Raw genomic sequence first — 16,936 nt, forward strand, 5'->3', positions numbered from 1 at the left:
GAATAAGTAATTACTTTAATTTAGTAACAAACATGAAACATAGATAGTTACCAGTAGACAGACGGCTTAAGAAGATTAAGAGAGATGATTTATGTCGCCACAAGCCCTTATCAGTTCTCCGTCCAGTTCGCAAATACAGTCTGGACAGTCGAATGATAAGGAGACGTGGAAACTTTTCTTCATCTGTAGTTCTTCCTCATCTGAAATATTAAAATGTATTTTGTAAAAATCTAACAATTATGAAATAAATATCACTTCGAATAACTGACCATGAAAAAATTAAAATTAATGCCGAAATACCATGCAAATTACTCTATAGGAATTCTTATAAATTTGAAGTTTTCAAATTTATAGGAGTTCGTTGGTGTACCACCGTAAATATGATACTTTATAGTTGATGCAATATATATTTTAATGAAAAAATTTCCACTGTAAATTTGTTAACTTACAATAAGGAAATGTGAATTTTAATGAAAGATAAAATTACAGCAGTTTTTTTTTCTTCAAGCGGGCAATATATGCTTATCTTGCCTTAAAAGAAAGGGAAAATACAAATAATAATTTTATTACTGTTTAGAATAAATAGTAAATTTATTAAAAAAAAAACCGTTTGATACAATGTAAATTTTAATTTGCTTATTCGGCATTAAAAATGTGATTAGTTTCATGATATTTAAGGATAAGATTTCAAATATGTTCTTTCAAAAAAGAAAATCTTATTTATTGAGATCGTTTAGGTCAAATTTGCATTTTTTTCTTACCATGATCAACCTAATGGTATTTCCTTCTTATTAATGGATGGTTTGGTAACTAAATGTTTTTAGTCAAATTTTTTTAGATTTAGTTTAAAACCAATTTTATGAGCAAAAACAATCTTTCGAATTTCACACATAAAAAACAAATAAATAAAAAAAACTACGACATAAGTACTTTAAAAATGTACAGAATTAAAGAAAAAATCTTTGAAAATCGATTGAATAGACATTTAAGTTACCCATTTGTAGATGGACTAAATAAAAGTCTCTCCTTTGTGCTGTCGTTTAGAGAAAGCAACATTTTAATTATTATTCAATTAACATAATCTTCAAACAATAAACTTATCTGTTATCACGTGCCATAATTTTAAAGATAACAGACACGTCACCTCTTCTGATTGATTTATACTAAAAAAAGAGAAAAAAAAAAGAGCTCTATTGGAAGAAAAAAAAGTTCATTGATCGGTGAACAATGACGACTATTCTCGTTTTTGAACGCACTACATTGTCAATTCACGTTAGTTTAAATGTGTGCTTCCCGGTATTTAGCGGTTAGTGGAGCCATATGTTGGCGACTGCGTTTCCGAATTATCGCCAATACGAACATTGGTCCCTATAATCGTCAAGTATGAATTTTAATATCGCTTTTATTTGTAAAGAATATCGATATTTAACAATATATCACGATATTTTTCAAAATTAAAAATTTTTTTTCATAAAAATTCAAAATTTTTTTTTCAAAATTAAAAATTCATTTTTAGGCTAATTAACACTTTCGTCACCCGAATAAAATTAATCAAAATTAAAAAAAATATCGCTTTCAATAATTATTGTCCTGCTTAATATTAGCGATATTATCTTCTAGTGATCGATAATGATGAGGATATTATCGTATGCGATAACTATAGTTGACAATAATGATCGTGACATTATCCTATTTTATAAATTTTTATTCTATAAATGTTTTTTTTACGCTTCACATCGGAAAAAGTTTTCACTCTGACATCTTACAAATATGTTTAGATGCAAGACGAATATACTGTTTTTAAGCAAAAACAAAACCGAAATTATTAATAACTCTTGATTGAATGATGGGATTTTTACCCACTAAGACTCAATTGTCCGAAGGACAAATATGGCAATTGGTTATAGCAGACGATATTTAAAATTATAAAGTCAGTCATATTTCATTTTTGTATATTTCATCGTATTTTATAATTGTTTAGGCAAATAATTTTTTTTGCTGAAGATTATAAAGTCTGTTAATCTAATGCAAAAAATAATCTTTTATAATTATTTTTCATTATTCAATTTCATAATGCATCGAACATGCGTGAATTATAGGAATGTATATTTAAAAGATGTTAAGTAATCTTTAACATCATTTAAAAGTGAGTAATTTTAAGTGACGAAATCAAAAATTTAAATGCACTCTGTTGAATAGTTTATTAACAATAAAAATTAAAAGGTCATATTTTCAAATTTTCACACCGCTAGAACAATTCGACTGATTTTGTTGAAATTTTAGAGGTCAGCATTTTAAAATTATGTTGAATAAAATGATTTGAAAAATTGCGTATCTTACAATTCAATTATTTTCCCTTTTATTAAACTAAATTATAAATAATTGCAAAAATTATGTTGTACTGTAAAATAGTTTGATTTGACGAGCTTAATAATTATGAGGCAAAAATTCGATTCGCTTTAATTGTCATTATTATATGATGAAATAAGAAAATAGGAAAAAAATAAAGAAAAATTTATATTAAGGATTAAAAACTTTCTCTTGACTTAACTACATAGACTCATATCGCCCTTCTCTACTTTGAGGGTGAAAATTTCAAAAAAGGGTATGATTATTTAGAGAAAATGCATTTCTGTTTCTGATTTTTTGAACTAAAATATCGTCTGTAATATTTATTTAGCAAATTTTAGGTCAATTTCTTGAACTCCTGATATTGTAATTAAGTACACTGTTAAAAATTCCGAGCCACGTTGAACCAAAAATTAGTATTCATTTGCTGGCTTCATAAAACGGAGCTTTACCAAATTTTGGTATTTTTACTAGCTCCAAATATCAGTAGAAGAGAAAAGTAGGTGTTTTGAAGAAACAGAACACTGATTTTCATTCTTCCCTTTTTATTTCTTTTATAAAAAAAAGGAAGATTGCACCATTATTAGGTATTTTTAAAGCGCTCAAATGCAGGCTAAGGTATAGCTATTTACCGTAACAAAACTATTTACCATAGGAAGTTATTTTATGACATACCTCTAAGCATTTTATACCGCCAACCAAATTTGAAAAGGCAACATAAAAGAAATGAACTTTAATTCATGCAAATAAACAATTTACATAACTAAATAAGAAGAAACTTGAAACAACATGCATGAGACAGAATTGTAAAAAAAAAACATGGCGTCTTTTACCAATTTTTGGTGCAGTCAGTTGCACCACTTAAATTTTTCTATATCAGACTTCGCAATTTATGGTGTAATTGAAATAAAATGATCTTTCATTTAACTAAACTTTGGGTTAATAAGAAAGTTTGCTCCAAATACTGGTTAAAGATTTACCGAGTTTTTTACAGTGTAAGTTGATCAATGAATTAAAAGTTAAACAAGGCGTTCCATTTATGATTTTGTCACCACATTCAATTTCGTTAGCTTAGTCTGCATATTTATGATATAATAGACATTTTAAATAGTATTTTTCGTTGCATTTTTTAAAATTGTACTTAACGTTTATTTAAGGAATTTACCTACTTTAAAATTCATAATAAAAAAAAATCGTAATGAAATTGAAAAAAATGCATGACAAATTAGGCACGTTATCAGGAAATAATACATTTATACTACGTGTAGACTAAAATTTTGTCTGACTAAACGTGTGACTAAATTGTTTTCTTTTTAACTTTGGAAGCAAAGAGTATAAAGTAACGGTAAAAAAAATCAAATTTTAATATCGCCAGCATTAAAAAAGTTGTAAACAGTTAATAAAATAATTATCTATTATTTGAATTTCAGCTAACAAGACAGGTATTTCAAACCATTAAATAGGATTCACAATCGCATTTTTTTATGAGAATATATTCCGTCTCAACACCAAATGAACAGCAGGCAAATTAAAAAAAAAATTAAAAAAACCGAATGCCTAAAACCTTTTAATCTAATGATCGGACAGTCATGTATTAAACGGTTCATTTCGGTTCAGATTTGACACAAAAACGTATTTTCTGGAAAATGTGGTCCCAATAGCATGGTCCAGAGGGCCCCTTAGTGTGAATCTTACTTTTTGCATATTTTGCTATATATTTAAAACAAATTTCACAATAAATTATAATGTTTGCTTACCTAAAGCCAATTTCAGGCAAAATTTAGTTTTTTCGCCATTGCTTTTTATTATTTATTTTAATAACAATTGAAAAAGTTTTGAACTATAATGTACACAATCTTCTGTGTAACTTTGAATTATTCTTAAAATGTGAATACAAACGGTAGAATAGTTCTTGTTAAATGAAAATTTAAGAATATTACTTTTTCGAATTTCTATTACTCGAAATCAATTCAACCGATATCACTTAAATTTCGGATTTTATCATTTTAAAATTTCCCAGCTTTAACGACGTAAAAATTTTTTAAATTCACTCTTGAAATTTTTTCTCGATGATTACTGTATTAAATGATGAAAAACAGCAAAAAATGTGAATAAATTATATTCTAAAAAAATTATTCTTGGTAAAGCTTTTATTAACCTTGAAAGGAAGCACACAAAACATAGAATCAATTTTGTTATTTCTACCAAAAGTGAGTGAATCAATACCTTCAATTGCAACATGAATAAATCCTAATTATATCGATGAAAATCTAAAAATTATGATGAATTTTAAAATTATGGATTTAAAAATTTGATTTAATCAGTACTTATGATCAAGTTGATAACTTCGAGAAAAAACTACTTTAAATCTTAAAAGAAACTAATTTTAATATGTTTAGTTTTAAATTTTACTCTGTTTGTAAGTTGATTTACGAGAAATATAGATACATTCATCACTCCCGGGCGTATTATTTAATACTTTTCAGTAATTATAACCAAATTTTTTGAGTAATTTTAATACATCATTTTGAAATAAGTTATGTCGCTGAAGATATTTAATTTCGTAAATATTTTCAATAAAGAAATTTAAAAAAATATATAATAATTAAAATTTTCTGTTTTAAAAAGTGATTGCAAAATGAAGCAAGTACGTAACAAAGATCTCACGAACTTTGACCCTTTCTGCTCAGCTTCTGTAGGAGTGAGATAATTGTGATGATAACACGAAGTAAGGGGCCGTGCACATAATGCTAGTATTATTTCATTTAGCTATGAAAATATGTTGAAAAAAATCACTTGTTTACAGAAGAATAATGTAAAAGAAATGAAAATTTATTCATTCATTTTTCAATACCGAATATTTAAGTATCCACTCATATATTCACTTTCTCAGTAATAAAAACTTGCCCATAGGAGTATTTAATATATATATATATATATATATATATATATATATATATACAGTCAAACCCCGCTATAGTGAACCTTCAAGGGACTGAAATTTTGGTTCACTATAACCGGGTGTTCACTATATCGGTTACGCAGGCAATTTAACTAATGGCTCCCAAACTCCTTCCTTTTATTACACATTATTCAAATAAATGACTGAAAAATATTATGTAGTAGCAAAAAATGTGTTATTTTTCATTACTCTTCGTCTTGCGTACAAAAAAAAATTTGTAATCTTTAGCTGATGAGCAATCCTCAACATCAGATATGGAAACACTTCTCGACTCCTGAATTTCCTGAATTTCTGTTATTCCGTTTTTTAAACCTGTCTAACCTGCTGTTCGAGCACATAAAAGTAGTCTCATAAAATCACTTAGCAAATTCATCCACATTTGTCCAGATACTGGAAGATTGCGGCTTATTCGAATGGTGAACCACTTTAGTAATGCTTCTTCCTTGTGATTTGCTTTTCTCAACTTTTTTCTGCTACCGAAATTTTTTTTCATGAGCAGAAATTATTAATTGCCTGCTTTTCCATATGTTACAAACTTCAGATTTGGATAGTTTATATTCCCTGAAATTATCAGCTTGATTGCATTCATTTTAAATGTTTCTGATTATGCCCATTTTATCATCAAAGGAGAATGTTTTACGTTTACTGCTGGCCATAGATAAATTTGAGATACTTGTTTGCAGGCTTTTTTTTTTTAACTGAACTAAGAACAAGAAGGAGTTGAAATGAGGGCCTTATCAACACATATTAGTGTCCAACCGTTTGACCTATAATGAATAATTACTCATTCCATCTGACAAAAAATGCATATTGATCCCACTGACACCATGCTGGTACATCATCTGCCAGGGTTCGAAACATCTGCTTAGTTTGTTTAGGGATGGGAAAGTGAGATAAAAGAAGTAAACAAGAAAAAATGCTTATCACTACATTCCCCTCTATAGATGGTTTTTAAAATCGGTATATGTATTTATTTTGAAGTAGAAATTTCAAAATTATGACAAAAAAAAAAAAATGAAAAAAAATCAGTCGAAGACAGAGAAAAGTTCATTATATCCAACTTCATCACTTTTTTGGTTCCCTATATCCACAAAAAATAACATTATGCGTGTATAGCAAGGCACGGGGCCGAAAATTTCGTTCACTATATCCGGGAGTTCACTATAGCGGGGTTTGACTGTATATATATATATATATATATATATATATATATATATATATATATATATATATATATATGTGTGTGTGTGTGTGTGTGTGTGCGTGCGCATTTCATTTAACACTTTTTGAGGAGGTTTGAGACACGAACATCTAAAAAATTATGAAATTTTCTTATTTATAACAATAAATTTAATTATCGATCAAATATTGACAAAAATATGTCATTACTTCACTTAGAGGGCAGATTAAGTCTGGAATTAATTTTTTCTTCAGTTTGAGTTTGAACTAGTGCTGAAACTTAACAGATTCTTCTCTTCATGGTCTTTTTTTCAAAAAATTTTCAGCAATTTATGATCTCACATCTCAAAATCATATAATCTCTCTCCTCAAATTCGGGAAACTTTCTTAGGTTTTATTTCATATATATTTTTAAAAATAAAAAAAAATATGAAATTTTTATTTTTTAAATACTATTAACTAAAACTTTTAAAGATAAATTTAAGTATGGGCATTTTTTAAAAAATAAATCTGAAGCTTAATGTTGAAACATAATTTTTTCACTTACATCAACAATTAGAGACATTTATCTGATTTATTAGAAATGACGAATAGAAGATTTTTGTTTCATACTTGTTACATGAATTTAAAACAAAATTTAAAAATATATTTTGGAGCTCTTAAGGCTATTGATGATGTCCTTAGTTGAATTTGAATCGGAACCAAAAATCTGTGAAATATTTAAAGTTCCTAATAGAAAAAACTGTTTATTCTTTCCATTAGAGAAGATTTGACATATTTCAGTAGATTTATTTCAATGAAATCATTGAGACTAGGTAAAATTCCTTGTAAAATTAACTAAGAACTTATTTATATCAAAATCACATGAGTGAAACTAAAACATATTTGATTAAGCCGAAAATTGTAATTAATATATCATAATTATTGAAAAGAGATAATTTGAAGAGAATTTATTAAATAGTCTATGCACAAAGTAAAAAAAAAAGACCCGGTTTAAATTTTTTTTTGAAGTAGGATATTATCTGTTCCTAATTTCTTTGACATGCAAAATTCTTTTCATATTGGTATGCATTTATAATAGCCATACTTTCTTAAGTACTAAAGTATGCAAAGCTGTAGGACATGCTAATAAATATACAAGCAAAATATTATTCGGTTTTTAAGTATTAGGTTTTGATAATTTGTAATAATTGCACAAGTTAGAGGACATTTGAAAATATGTATATAATATATTGTAATATAATTGTCATTTATACTTATTCATAATATATACTTATTCATAATAATAATAAATGACATCATAAATGAAATTAATTATTATTCACAAAAGAGTTTTTAATGGTGCATATCAGAACCTTTACTCCAATTAAAATTTTAAAAAATTATTAAAATCTCAATTCTCAATTCAAATATGGCTTCAGAAAACACATTTGCATGATTTTTTTTTCTAAAATTAGAAATATGTGTAAATTCATGTTTTCTTATTTTATACTTTCAAGCGAAAGCACCTTCAGTTGTGGTGGTTCCAAAGGTGAAAGCCTTTTCAAGTAAATACTTTTGTTGGCTTTAAATTTATGAATAAAATTTGTAGCTGAGAATTGGATATTCACATAAAATCTAACACAATATCGCTTTGTTAGTGAAAATTCAAATTTAAACAGGTTTACAAATCCTATTCACCCAATCACAATGGCTCCTAGGAAAACGTAACTGGAGTCGAATAAATGACGTCACCGTTTTTTTAAAAGAAGAATTAGGTGAAGGGTCCTTTCTAAAACTATAAAATATTGTCAAGAGTTCATTCTTACGATGAAGTACTTTGCAAAGGGCCCGTTTTTATGATTCAACAATTTGTCAAAGGTCGGTTTTTTACGATAAAAAATAAGCGAAGATTCCTTTTAATGCTAAAATAATTTGTGAGAGTCCATTTAAATATTTTGCATTTTCAGTCAAATGTTTCTTAAACTGCGATGTATCTGAGATGAGTATGCAAATACTTTTATACTCTTTCAGTAACAGTATTCTGATTTTTGTTTTTAAAATTGTTTAAATTTTGTTTCGTACTGAACATTGGAAATCAAATAATGTGGATAAAATATTACGTCGAAAATTTAATTTTAATAGGCAAGTGAACCTCAAAATTAATAATTATTAATTACGGCATGAAAAAAAGTGTAGCCTATATTTGTCATTCCATAATTACGCCCTTTGTCTTTAAAAAAATATTAAAAATACATTAGTTTTAAAACTTCATCCAAATAAATTTTGTTAAACTAAATCACAAAAACAAAACTTTAATGATTGAACTAACTAAAAATGTTTTCGATTAATTTGATAAATAAAAAAATAACTGAATCTCAAGACAGGAATTTTGATCATTGAATAAAATAAAGATAATCTTCGATTGATGTAAAAAAGCAATCCTCATAACTTTTATTGACATATGTATTAGTAACAATATTGAATTTCAAGATTTTAAAAAAAAGTGAAATCAACTACATATAGAAATGAAAAAATAGAACGAACACAAAATTTTGCCAACATAAACTTTTTTCTTTTTTAAATATGTTCAACTATCATTAGTTCAGTTAATTTTTCCATATCTCATTTAAATCAGTAATAAAATCAATTAATTTTTATTAAGTGCAGGATAGTATAAAGTAAAGTCAATTATTTAATTCAGCTGATTTAATTTTATTTTTGATTGAGAAATCCTGTACATCAGTTAAATTTAAAAGAGAAACAGAAATTCCTTCTTCACATACCGCCATTTTTTTTCTAACAATTTTTCAACATTCTATTGGCGTTCACTTAATTTTCTCAGTTCATTTCATCGATTATTTTTCGGACCAATTATTTTATTAGTTTAGATAATAAAACCCTATTTATTTAAAAAAAATGAAAAACAAATGATAAAGGAAAACAGTTTTTTTAAACACAAACACCAGGCATGAATTTTGTCCCTCATTAACAGTCGTTCTAAAGCAACTTGGCTAACGGGTGTTACAATGCGGCAGGCCTATTGATTGTCAGTAGAATACAATAAGCTAGCTGGAGCCCTGTAACATGAGAAAATTTAGAGCTCCAGCTCCAGCTCTGTCTCAGGCTCCAGGCAAACCACAGCTTCGACACGCTCCAGCTCCGGGTGCCTGATGTATTCAGTTATTATTTCCATTTCAGTAGATTTAAATTCCATTCATGAAAATGAACTGCGCTCCATTTAGACCTTTTTCTATTTGTTTTTTTTTTAAAGTTAAATTTAACTTATTTTAAAACAGAGGATTCGGCTCGACTCCAATTGATATCTGATTAAGAAGTTCATATTTGAAGAAATAAATTTTAGGAAAAGTATTTGTACAAAATATCGAAATTGTGCAAAACCATTATAATAAAAAAGGCGAATATAAGTATCTCACGCGTACAGCCGTAAACTTCTTATTATCTCATCATTAACTATTACAAATGATACATTATATTACTTTCCCAATCTGTTTAATTAAATTTTCATGCTAGCTAAACGAAATTTGAATGAATAACAAATGATTCAAAACATAACTTATTGATTAATATAATAATTCAAATCAAATAATTCTATAAAGCAATCATAAGCTCAAATATGATGAATTAAGTTCTTGATAAGTTATAAATAATTGTCATGATAGTCATTTGAGTAATATTTTTGCTCACATAAATATATATATTGATCTAACTAACTTTAATAAGACCGAAAACTTATTTTCTTCTCTTAATTTAGGGCCCTAACAACTTTTAACTGAACAGAGTCAAGCAAATTTTTTCAACTGCTACTCCTGCAAAATTTTTATCGACTCTGACTCCATAGCCCTGTTTGAAAAAGTTAAAAATCAACAAATGATAAAAGAAATTCAACGATTCATAGAGAGAGTGTAAAAAAATGTCGAGAAAATTAAGTAAATGACTTAACAAAGGATGTCTCATTAATAAGGATGTTGTATTTTAGTGAAATTAATGTTTCACTTCCGGTTGCCTTTCTAGATCAAATGTGAGAATGGCCTTCACACAAAGAACGCTTTGTTTAGGAAAGCTTTGGACGACCTTACATTTATTTCATTTACTTCTCACATATTTATTTTCTCAACAGACCTTTTTTTCGACAAAAAAAAAAATGTAACGTCATAATTTTAAAAACAAAAGGAACACTGTTTACTTATTTTAAGCACGCTAAATAGTTTTAAAATTCTCCTAATATATATTTCAATCTGGATCATATCTATTTTATTGATCTATTTTTTAAATACAAGGGCATTTCTCGAAGACTGAAAACAACGTGAAAAGCAGTTAGTTCTGTATCCTATTGATATTTATTCACTAAATATTCATTACTTATGCAATATACTTTGCTATTTAAATGAAAATTAACACTATAATGACTTTATTCACGAATTATCAGATTATCCTAGAAAATAAATTTATGGAGAAAACTAAACGCGTTGCACACGTTACATATTTTGGACAATCCTATATTTCCCGTGAAAGAAAACGGCATTTTGTCAAAGAAATGTTTAATAAAACATAGGAAAATATTTAAATACTCGAAAAATTATCTTAATAATGGATAAATAAGTTTATAGTACTTCCCTTATTCTATTTTTTGTTAAAATAATAACTTGGTTTTGTACATTTTTTTTAACGCAAATCAAAACACTGAATTGCTTCACTTTTCTATGAAAACACTTTTCTACAAACTTTTTACATAATAAAGTACTGCTTCCATTTGTTCAGGATATTATAAAGAAACCGTCATTTTCAAACTTAATATTCTCATTTTTACTTTTTAACATACAAAAGAATTTTTTTTTCTGCTGATACATTGGTTCAGTTAACATCCTGAATGCACAAAATTGGTTTTAAATTTTTTTTGAGGTATTCATTGAAAACCTTTGCAATAATTCCTTTCACTAGACAATTAACACAGAATTACAAATTATTTTAAAATTTTAACTGTGAATTAAATTTAAACTAATTTTTTGTCGTATTTCATAGTTTAGATCTGTACTATGCTCCATCTCTGAGAACTTCCCAAATACATTTATATTTTGAAAAATATAATATCATATAATCTTTTTAACAAGCATTAAAATTTTTTGATTATCAACATGGCTTGATTCATTTAAAAAAATATATAAACAATGTTAAGAGTGATTTTATTTCAAAATATTTTATTGATAATACAATTTTGCTTTCTCCCAAATGTTAATTAATAAAAATATCTTTCAGAAGTTCAAAATTTCAGCATAGAAATTGTTCTTTAATTTAGTTCTATCAATATTTTTATGTACCACAGTTATGCTTACATTATTAAATATTATTAGCAGATTAATTGTGGAATTGAAAAATTTACATCTATCCAATCATACGATTATTCAAATCAGAGGATAAAAAAACATGATGGAAAATAAAATTGTTCTTTAAATGTCTTCATATTTTTACATTATAGTTAAATTGGCAGTCAAAAAGGCAGTTAATGTTCCTTTAAAATTAAGAATAATAATTCATTAGGTAAGAAAGTTCATAAATAAAATTTTGTAAAAATATTCAAGTAGGTATAAGGTAAATATTTTCTAAAAAAATTTCATACTAACAATAACTGTTGATATATTGTCGTAAATATCATATTTTAATATTTTACTCTTTCTATTCACTATTGCTTATTGTGTTTTTCTTAATAGAAATTCATCACATCTAAGTGTTGTTGGTTTTTAGTTTACTGAAAATAAGCAAAACGAGAGTTAAGGAATATTCTTTAGAAATTTGAAGAAGAAAAAAAAACGATAACCGACTCAGAAAACAAGATTAACAATTTAAGTAAAATAACAGAAAAACGTGACACACTTTTTTTCAGTTTGAAATTTCAAAACATTAGAAAGCTTCTGCGGAAAAGATTTAGTCAATTTTTGTTTACAGCTTTCAATCTTTATTTTCTATATTTCTTACGAATATGATACCCTTTAACAAAGTAATTCTGAAATAAAAAATAAAGTTGTCTTTTAATTTAACCCTTAGAGTATTTCATATTTTAATGAAATTAAAATCATAGTTATAATGTAAAATCTAAAATGTTAGATCAAAGAATAAATTTTGCTATTAAACTTTTCTTAAAATTATTCATTTAAGTTATACCAGCAATAACTGTTGATTTAATAAGATAATCCACATCGGATTTCGCTCTTACTGTGCACGGGTATTTATAGTTTTACTTACTTTAAATTTATCACATCAAACTAGATATCAGAATATATTAAAATTAAATATAAAATATATTTAAATGTATTTTATCAGTAGACAAATTTTAATTTTACTTAGTTCTATAATATTTGTAAATATCTATAATATACTTACTTACATTCATATGTAATTTAACTGACGGTTTAAGAATATGATATGGCAGATTAAATATTTTGAGTTGTAAAACAAATTTTGTTTCAAAATTTTATACAACTTACCGACATTACGTTAAAGTTTGATTCCATAAGTTTTAATCCATGACTAGAATTAATCACATCTTTCATGGTTTCATTTTAAAAAGTACAGTGTTTTAGTTTGCTCACATAGCAGATAAGATATGCATTGTATTCAGAGATAAGCATTCTCAAGTGCGTTACTCTGCTTGACTTTCTTTCGTCATTTCCTTTTTATTTATTTTTGCCCAATTACTATTTTTAAAGCGCCATCTTTCGAGTAGACTTTGATGGAATATTTAGTACTAATGAATTATTTTGAAAGGAAAATTTCTTAACAGCGAGAAAAAAATAGTTGAAATGAATAAAAATTATGTAAACAATACTTTTGGGTTATAGGGAACGCTACAGTGCTTGGTGGCAAATTTAGCAAGATTAGTAGTATAATAAATATAAACAGAGCCTGACTAAGGCAGGGGCATATAGGGCAGTTGCCCCGGGCCCCCGCATCGGAAATCCCCCCTCAAATCGAATAGAAGGTTTATTTTAGGTTTCCTTCTTTTATGAACGTTTTTTTAGACAAATTATCAGTACAGTGTAAAATCAGTTAGTTTTATGTGAGCTTCTTCCTTAATCTATCGTATGAACACAAAAAATCTATTTTTCGTAAATTCATGGCTTTCTAGTGCAAATTCAGCTAAATTTTCGCAATATCGATGGACAAATTTGGCCAATCTGAAGCCTTTTATTACATATCGAAAATGTGATATGTTTACAAAAATACAGGCTTCTGATTGGCTTAACTGAGTCATTGTAATTGCAAAAATTTAGCTGAATCACTCCCTAATGTCAGCAAGGATATGAATTTTTCGTAGCTGTATGACTAAGTTAACAATCAGAAAACTGCATTCGGCATGATGGACATAGAAATGTCAGAAAATCAATAAAATGGACAGAATGATATTTCGTATGACCATTGGAGGGAGGGGGACATTTATAGCTATTTTAGGTTCTAGTCAATTTTCTTGTTATATATCTATAATGAGGTGAAAAATTTAAATATTTCCATAAGGTCCCGTTCTTCATTACTGAAATAATGAAGCAGTGGGGGGTCCCTAAAGAAGTTTTTGTTCCGGACCCCAAATTAGGCTAAGTCGGACCATGCATATAACGATTTTCGAATTCCATGCTAATGTGTTAGGCATAGAGAGAATCTCTAAAAATAGATTTTATTAGGCAATCAATATAAGGTTGCGGTATAAGAGACTATATTATAGATTTTTATTTATTGAAACGGATTAAATTAAAAATAATTTGTTTTTAAATGTTTGAAATATATTATGCATATTTCAGCATGACAAGTATTTAGCTCTCAGTTTCATTACTAATTGTTCAGTGGCTAATTGGTTTATCTTTTGGATAATTAGTGGTGTAGTTAAGCAGTTTTTAGCAGTTCTGCCTTGACTGCTCTGATCTGATATGCTTGAAATACCATAAAAATTAGTAGCACCGTTACCCATCTGGCTCATACTCCCCTCCCAAAATATAGCCATTTTACCGCTTTCCACTAACAAATAAATTGAGTGTTTGACATAAGAAACAGGTTTCCATATCTGTTAAAATATAAATATTTTAACAGATTACTACAAAAGTTTGGAATAAGAATAATTTTATATTATGCTAATTAGTACTCACAAAAAGCCAAAAAAAAGTTTTTTTTTGCGGCTATTTACTCTTTTTCTAAACGTGATACTAAACCTCAGGTATTTTTACTGTAAAATTTTATTTTCTCAATGTGATTATTTTTTATTATTTTTATCAACAACAAAAAATCTATATGCGAGAAAGGAAAAATTTCCCAAAACGGCAAGTAAAGGGAATAAAAAGGATAGAAAGAAAAAAAGAAAACAAAGGTTGAAAGAAGGGAAAAAATAGGTAAATTTAGACATTTTTAGAGTCTTTGAGAAAATTAAAGTCAACTTTATTTTATAAAATGCAAAGTTCGAATGCTTTTTAATTTGAAGTAAAATATATTCAAACATTATTTTAAAAATAAGAATACGTACTAAACACATTAATTTTTTCAATAAAAAAATTTCTATCCAAACCTAAGGAATTGCTAATAAAAAAGGTGGAACTGAAAACTCAAAATCTGTTTGATTGCAAGGGAGAACAGAAATATCAAACTTGCAATAAAGTTGCAGGTACTATCTCAATTTTATCACTGGTGATTCAACTAATTTCAAAAGCATTTTCATATTTTTCTCGATTAAAAAATGATTTGCGAATTTGCAATCATTTTTTAAACTTCATTATTGACAAGGAAGGATACAACCCCCCCCCCCCAAAAAAAGTGTATGGGGTGGGGATCGAGTCTATGGATTTTTTTCAAAATATCGAAGACATCCATTTTTATTTTTCTGACATGACGTTATTTCTCCAGATACACCTCCGATGTAAATAATATGTGGCCCATTTTTATTTCGTGGCTACAGCGCCATCTGCTAACTAAAATTAATAAAAGTGCAAGTCAAATTGTATATATATATATGGAGAATACAAATGTGCTTTAAAAAAGAGAGGAGGGCTATTGGTTAAGATTTCGTCGTAGTTAACTCTGTCAGACATTCAAGAAGTGAGGGATTCGAGTTTTGCACAATAAAAGCCATCATTTCAAAATATTTCTTGCCTGCATTTTTCGAATTTTGAGCCAATCCAAATTTCTCTACGTATTTTATTTAACCTTATAACTGGGGCGAACTACCGACCATTTTTTGGGTTGAGGACTATCAATGTTCAACTCAGCAGCCTCGTAATTATAACCACGTAATTTTAAGCCTAACTCGGAAAACAAAGGAACTCCTGGATTGGGACAAGCTAGCTTTCAGCGAGGACTTTTTGATGGAATTAATCCTCATTTGCGTTAATGGGAGAGATAACCTCCCACGGTTAACCGGGCTGCAAGAAGATTTTATGTCATGATCCGTTTACCACTGAGGATATTTTTTGTCAGCGTTGTAACTTGTGCTAGCCGGGAGTAGAATTCGTATCTTGAAGTCATCTTTGGGATTCGAACCTTGGCAACATTAGTAGGAGGCGAATGCTGTATTTCCCGAGATACACCGGCTCTCATGAGGTAGCTCGTGGGACACTCGCTCTATACTTTTCGAACCATAAAGAATTGAAGCTTAAAAGTGTTTTAAACAATAGTCTTTCGAGGCCTTTATGTTTCTTCTCGCAATTAAACAGATTTTTTGTGTTTCATGCACAGTTTTCCTGAACTGCTTTCAATAGCATGTTTAAATTTTCTTTTTTATTCGCAAATTAAACGTTAATTTCTGAATCCCAATGAGTATGAGGTTCTTTTTCGTCATTTTGACGAATATAATAAAGGTAAAAAAGAAGGGGAAGGCTCCTGTAACATTCTCCTTACAGGACATCTGACGTATTCATTTGTATTCGTGTTTTTATTAATTGAAATAAGTTTGCAAAAAATTCTATCAGAGTTTAACACCCTCTTGTTGAAAACAACAACATTTAAGAATACTTTTCAATTATTTTTTCGATTAAAAACAAAATTTACTTTAAAGAACAAAAAATTTGCATTTAACTAGTCCCTAATGAAACGGGATAACAGTCAAACTTGAAACAGGATTTATTTCTTACTTCAAAATCTGTAATTTTTGCATGGCAAACTTAAAACGCTCAAAACTATACAAAACTCAAAATGAATAATACAGATATATACTAATATATAAATATATGCTAAAATATAAATATACGATTAGCAATAGAAAAAACAAATTTTAATTTTATTTTCCTATTTCTTTTAATAGTTTAATTATATTTAAGCTCTCTCATTTTCATCAAGATATTTGAATTAAATTAGCTATAATTATTACATAGCACTGTTATAATTTTGATTTTCATATTATTGAAATTAAAATATTTTATTCTGGTTTTGTAATTTGCAAGTTTTTTGTATATTTTTTTTTAACTTTATAACCTT

General features: G+C 27.5%; 1 long non-coding RNA gene across 1 annotated transcript in view; it reads right to left on the reverse strand.

The window, feature by feature from the left end:
• LOC139427036 (uncharacterized) overlaps positions 1 to 16,046 on the reverse strand; it is a 34,835-nt gene extending 18,789 nt beyond the window's left edge. The window contains exons 1-2 of the long non-coding RNA XR_011638179.2: positions 12,973 to 16,046; positions 52 to 200 (exon numbers count right to left, since the gene is read on the reverse strand). This is a non-coding gene — a long non-coding RNA (uncharacterized LOC139427036). The remainder of the gene's footprint in view (positions 1 to 51; positions 201 to 12,972) is intronic.
• Between the last annotated feature and the right edge of the window lie 890 nt (positions 16,047 to 16,936).

The sequence above is a fragment of the Parasteatoda tepidariorum genome, chromosome 11 (genome assembly GCF_982258835.1).
Source record: "Parasteatoda tepidariorum strain Cologne lab strain chromosome 11, Ptep-v5.0, whole genome shotgun sequence".
NCBI classification, from domain to species: Eukaryota; Metazoa; Arthropoda; class Arachnida; order Araneae; family Theridiidae; genus Parasteatoda; species Parasteatoda tepidariorum.